General features: G+C 43.1%; 1 protein-coding gene across 14 annotated transcripts in view; it reads left to right on the top strand.

Moving 5' to 3' along the window:
• ERC2 (ELKS/RAB6-interacting/CAST family member 2) overlaps window positions 1-6,535 on the top strand; it is a 974,141-nt gene that overhangs the window by 866,489 nt on the left and 101,117 nt on the right. The gene's annotated exons all lie outside the window — the stretch shown is intronic.

Here is a 6,535-nt window from a genome sequence, read left to right as displayed (position 1 = left end):
CAGCATCTTAGCTGTGGAGGGCAGTGTCACTGGCCCTCATATGTGGGATCCGAACTGGGGCCCTCTGGCATCCCAAGCCAGTTCTTAACCATCGCTCCACTCGGCCGGCCCCAAAGAGGCTTCTTTCAACCCTAGAACTTTTGTTGCAAAAATTAAGGGAAATTTACTATAAACAAGCACAGGATCTTTTTGAGGTGATGGCAGTGTTGTAAAACTGGTTTGTGGTGATGGTTGCACAACTCTATAAATTTACTAAAAATTGTTTAACTTTACACTGAAAATGAATGAATTTGATGGTATATAAATTATAGCTCAGGAATCTGTTTTTTAAAGTTGAGGGGGTAGTTTTATAACAACTATTGCTTAATTTTTTATAGAGTTTCAAACTAATTTGAGAAGGTGATGAAAACCATAAATCCACTCCTCAGAATAAAACATGAACGTGCCTACACTAAATTTTGCATAAAAGTTTCAGAACTACTTAAGCTCATCTCTAGATACCAATTACCAACTCCTGCCTTCAACCTGGATTCCACACACTGTTAAAAAACCTTTTCTAAACCTTGGGAGCGAGGCTTACCCCTGGCTAAAGCAAGGAGTTGCTGCTTTTGGAAATCTTATTCAGTCACTGACTGTCGGGGTGACCTGTGGTGACACCTGCCCCCCCCAGGAAGACTGCCTCTTCCACACTTCATGGTAAGAAGGCAATACTTGTCTTAAGGTATATGTAGAGCCTTGGTTTGGTTTTGTTTCTTGGTGGTTTTTGTTTGTTTATGTTTCAGGAAACAGTGGCACATGCTTGCTCAAGCAGACGCATGTTCCCTCCTTGACTAATATCTTTGTTACAAACAAAATGTTCACATGCCAGTCAGTGGTCAGATGCAGTCAGGAGATACCGCCATCAAAATGCACAAAACTCATCCTGTGGTTTTATGCCAGCTGGAATTGGGAAGTGGGCTACTCTTATATTTTATTTCAGGATGAATAACCAGTAGAGAGGGGTAGAATGGAGATGCTTATCCACAGGAAGAAAGTGCCCTGAGAAATTCACTCTTTATGTATCAAGAGTTGAGGACTAGCTCCTCCAGATTTAATTACTAAATTCTACAAAGGACAGTTCTTCTACATCTCAAAAACCCCTGTGGACTTCTGCTAGAACCTCCAGACAACTACTTATATTTTTCTATTATTGTTTGTTTTAAACATTACCTCTTCCCCAAAACAAAACAAAACAAAAACAATAAGCGTGAAAGAACAATGGGCAGAGGGCCAAGTCTCCTCAGAGACTCCTTTATTCTTGCTCTTTCTCCATTTGAGACATGGTCACACCCTAGCAGTCAGATTTTACTGGTTGCAGGAGAGAAGTGAGGACAGTTGGAGAATGGGGGGCCAGAAGAGTGGGACAGCTGGAACAGAGTGATAGCTTGAGTTGGGGACTGCCTGGGAAATGAAGAGGCAGTGGTACCCCAGCTCTGATCATCTGAATTCCCCTAATATACCTCACCAATCCCCAAGGCATTAGAACTTCTAGTGATGGAAATTGCTAGAATCTAAACATTTTCCAATGACGCTTCAACAAATGCCAGTCTTCACACACAAACCAATCTGATGATTCTGACAGACTTGATCAGAAATCAGTACTTTGAGGTTTGCAGAAGCCTGTGCCTTGAAGCAAAGCCTCATTGGAACCCCACTATGGAATTCCTGGTCTCAGCTATCTGCTTGGGTGAGGATATAGCTAATTAGCTCCTTGAGGTGACAAACCCATTCAAAGACCCTTTTCAAGGATTAGCAATGCGTATGCTAATTAAATGAATTCTATCTTATCTTCTCATTCAAATCAATCCTAAGGGGGAAGACCTCTGCCAGCTCTTAGTTCCTGCTGTCATTTGAAAGAAAGTAAAGGCTTTTCCTTTAAAAATATTCTATAAATCCTTCAATTTTGCTTATTTTAAATGTCTTTGCCTACATATGTCCAAATAAGTGAGGCTTTAGCATTTTGGGCTTTTTCTCTGCAGAGTGAGTTTTAGGGTTTTGCTGGAGGGACCATTTGTCTTTGAACCCATCATCTTCTACCTTTTTGGCTGAACCTGAATAGAGAAAAACCAGCAACAATCTTAAGGTTTCATTGTCTTTCCTGTGGAAATGAGAAGTCAAACACCGGCTTCGGAACTCTTCCTGTAGATGCCTGTTCTTCATTTCTAATTTTCTTCACTGCATCTTTTTCCTCTTTCTGGTCTTTAGGTCAAATTAGTTCTACTTGATGCGTTTTTTCCCCCATCCTGGTCCTTAATGGGTCATCAAATCTTATGTGGCTTCAAGGACCCAGTAGAATGCTATATTGCTATATTGGATGTTCTTGTTCAGTAAGCTCTCCTTAGTGGATATTTTACATGGCACTTGTAAAGTTCTAATGGGCGTGTGGTTCCTTCACTTCCTATTTTAAATAGAAGACATCACAATAGTACAAGGAATTATATTTTCAAAGATGCTGTGAGGCAAATCCAATACCTCAGATGTTCTGTTAAAGCAGTGATCTCAACCAGAGGTGATCTTGGCCCCACCCCCTAAGAAACGCCCAAACCTGTAGAGAAGTTTACTGAGTTTATTTGAACCAAACTAATGACAATTGCCAGGAAGCATGATCTCAGAAAGGATTAAGACACTGTTACAGAGAATGGCAGTTTTGCAGCTTATTTTATATATTAGAATCAAAGGAGGAGATGTAAGGAGGGTAATGTGAAATCCACTGGTAGTAGATTAAGGGGGTGGGAGAAAGCAAAGTGGGGAAATCCCTGGGATTGGATAAAGAGTAAAACGGAGAGACACACACTTCTTTTGCATTGGTTGATACAGGGTAGTAAATAATGAACATTTACAGCACATAGAGATGGTATTCGGGGAAACAAGATAACAATGAGGGGTTCTATGGTCTCCTGCTCTGGTGGGAGGTTGTGCCCTGCAGGGTCTGGAAAAGGAGATGACTCTGACATTTCAAAGGTATGTTTATTCTCGATGCAAAAATACAATAGACAGGCTTACTTAAGTAAACCTTGACCTTTGTTAAGAAAGCTATAGGCCTAGGATGTGATTACCTACCATACCCACTTTTAATTAGGAATTTTTCTGTTCAGACCATCCTATGTGGTTCCTTTCTGTCTCTGAGTTTGTAAGGCCCACCATGCAGGCCTCCCCTGAACTTGTCAGGTTTAGCATGTGGCCCCTTTTTCTTCTAAACCTAGACATTTGACAATGTTGAGAGACATTTCTGCTTGTCCCAACTTGGGGAGACAGATGTTACTGGCATCTAGTGGAAGAGGTCAGAGGACTCTATTAACATCCTGTAATGCATACGGCAGTCCCAACAAGAAAGAATTATCTGCCCCCAAGATTCAATAGTGCCAAGGTTCAAAATCCTACATTAGAGGAATTCTTGTACTTTCTTTTGCCTCACAACCTAAGAAAAAAGAATGAAAATGCTCCATTTTGGTGATTGCGTGTGTCCTGATTTCTTACATCCCATGCGGATCCAGGAATTGGAGAGCACAAGGGTACCACTGAGCAGGGCAAAGTGCAAGGTCAAGGCAGGCCTTTTCAGCCCCAACAGCTGTTTCAGCTCCACGAAGAGACAACTCGGACCAAAGCAGAGGACCAGAAAGTTACAAGGATGTTTAGCTTGTGATAAAAATCATTTTGCAGATTAAAGTGCTTCCTCCTACCCATAAAATGGTATGTTCTTTAAATAACTCAAAAATAGGAGGCATTTAACTGTTGTAAGCGAGAGGCAGGACTGCTGCTCAGAGCCGCGGTCAATTAATTTCATCCTTGTCATGAAGCCGGGTAGGTATAATCAAGCTGCAGGCGGTAGTGTTCTCCGTACTATTTTCTCCTGTGTGCTATTCAACTACCCCATGTTCTAAGTGCCAGTACTGTCAACACAAAGGGATTCAGGGAGTTTCCTGGAACCAGTTTCTGTCTCTCGATCCATTTCTTGGCTCCATTCTCCCTCACGCTTCTGTGGTAACAAGATGGCTGGCTGCTCAGCTGCCAGATCTAACGCCCTCTCACACATAAACCCCGTTAGGAAAAGCGAGACTCTTTCCCAAGATTCTCCGCTGAGTCTCAGCGCCTCTCATGGCCGTTGCTTGGGTCAGGCACTCTTCCCTGAACCAATGCTGTGATTGGTGAATGTGAAGAGCTGATTGAAAGAGGCCTAGAGGCCGAGGTTCCAGCACAGCCCTGAGCCGGGTAGAGCCTCTTGTGATACATGTGTGCCTAAAGCGGGGCAGACTCATTGCCTTAAAGGAAAATTGGGGTAAATAACTAAAATAGGGGGAATGGATGCTCAGGAGAACACACACACACACACACACACACACACACACACACACACGCATGCACTACTGCTGTTAAGAGGCTTTGGATTCTGTGGTGGAAAATTCGGGTCCTTGCCCTGGTTTTGTCTTTAATGCCCTGGTTGTGCGGTTAATTAGTTGCATGATTTAAGATAACTCCCTAACTCTCTCCCTGCCTCCTTTTTTTCTGACCTGCAGCATGGAGGTAATAATACTATTAGGGTGGTTATGAAAATCAAGCAAGCGTCTTGGGATATTAGAAGCACTGTGCACACAAGTAGTTGTTTAGATACCAATGAATTCAGTTTAGCTTCTAGAATAGACAAATCTAGACCAGCTACCACCCACCCCGCTAGTCCATACCAGCCCTCGGAAGCCAGCGTCTAAATTTATCCCAATCCTCATGGTTGCAGGTCAGTGTGGGAAATCTTCTGAGGTCAATGGTTGAGGTAATTGGCTTGTCGTGGATCTTGAAAAAGTCTCTATGTTAAATGACATAATTGGTTTTAATTATATAATTACGGCACTTAAAGTGTGGGGGTGAAAGGTTACTATTATATTTAGAAGTGAGATTCCCCAAATGAAGCAAGGGTGTTTAAGCCAGTCTTTCTTCGAATTTCTCTTTTTATTTTTTCAGAGGGAAGTCAGCATAGGCTGGCCTTGGCCCTGGCCATTTTCGGATGATTATCCTGCATGAGGTAGTGCTGGGCCTGCTCACAGCATCATAGGAACCTTTGTAAAGAAACTGGAAAGGGCTTCCGTAAAGACCTCATTGTGATCTGCAGTTAATGAGCAGTGGGAACTCAACTGTCAGCAATTGAATCTGATTGGGCAGGGTAATTATATGATTGCCTCTGGTGTTTGCACATGCACGGGAATATTTTTATTGGAAAAAACCTAATTGCTTACTTACTTAGTGGAGGGAAAACCTAAACAAATTTGTGTTGTCATAGGTTAAAAAGACATCCTTTCTTTGTCTCTAGAATAGCTAGCTGCCTGCTCTGCTTTTGAGAAGTGAGTGTTTTTTTTTCTCTCCGTGTTCAGTCAGGGATGTTGTTTGCAGGACTTGAATTATGTGATAACATGAAGATGTAAAGGAAAGCTACTCTGGACTGTGTGTTTGGGTAAAATGACCAAGTGTTATTGCCGTCTCTTGAACCATCCCCCACAATGATCTCTTTCATAGTGCAAAAGTGGCTAGAACCCTGGGCGACGCTCATGCTAAGGGACTTTTACAGGTTTTTGTTTATTTTGTTTTGTTTTTCTGCATGGAGGCCCCTGACAAGATTGGCTTCATAAGCTATCTGGTTTTCCTTCGTTGCATAAGGCAAGTGGGAGGTATTTTATCCGTGGTAGCCTTTTAGACACCAAAAATACCCAGGGGGAGAACAACAAAGTGCTCCCTCTGTAATTTCTCAGGGACTTGTAGGAAAGGAAGGGCAAAGTGAGAGCCAGAAGGAAGAGCCTTGGAGCCCACCCTTTGGTGATGCCCACTTGCAGTCTGGTGTCATGTTTCAACTGTCCTGATGAGCATGGCATGTCACTTACCTATGACGCTGGGATGCAGAAAACAGATTGCTGCAATTGGCTCTACTGTCTAGGTTCAACTCCACATTATTGTTTATTTTTTTCTGTCTTCTTGTAGAGCAGACTGTTTTCTAAGTTCTTTCCTTTCCTGAGATCCCACCTGAAGAGGTCGAAACATGACTGGATTGTGGGGATTGGAGGAGCACCTTGTGATGATGCTGCAGACTCCAGACCTGGTGCCCTGATTGGGCGAAGGATGACAGGCTGGAGGATGGCTGAAAACAAAGGGCTTTCAGCGCCTCGGAGCAGCCATGCTTTCATCTCAGAATCTTGCACATTCTCAGAATCTTGTACACATCCCAGTCTTGTCTGGCTAACTCCATAGGTCCTCTGGGTTCAGTGTTACATGTCACTTCTTCCAGGAAGCCTTCCCTGACCACCCATCACCAGGCTGGGTTGGCTGCCCTTTGCTTTGTGCTCCACAGCATTCTCTAGGTTCTTTTATCCTTTGTCCTTTAATTGCTTGTCTCATTGCTCCGAATGGCCTGTGAGCTCCATGAGAGCAGGGCTTGGGTTTATATTTGTCCCTACTGGCACAGTGTTGGATGAGTGTGTTTGGAAAGACTGGATGAGGGAAGGAATGGTTGATGGGT

The sequence above is a fragment of the Hipposideros armiger genome, unplaced genomic scaffold, assembly GCF_001890085.2.
Source record: "Hipposideros armiger isolate ML-2016 unplaced genomic scaffold, ASM189008v1 scaffold_220, whole genome shotgun sequence".
Lineage (NCBI taxonomy): Eukaryota > Metazoa > Chordata > Mammalia > Chiroptera > Hipposideridae > Hipposideros > Hipposideros armiger.
Note: the sequence above shows the minus strand (reverse complement) of the source record. Positions and strands in the feature narration are given on the sequence as shown.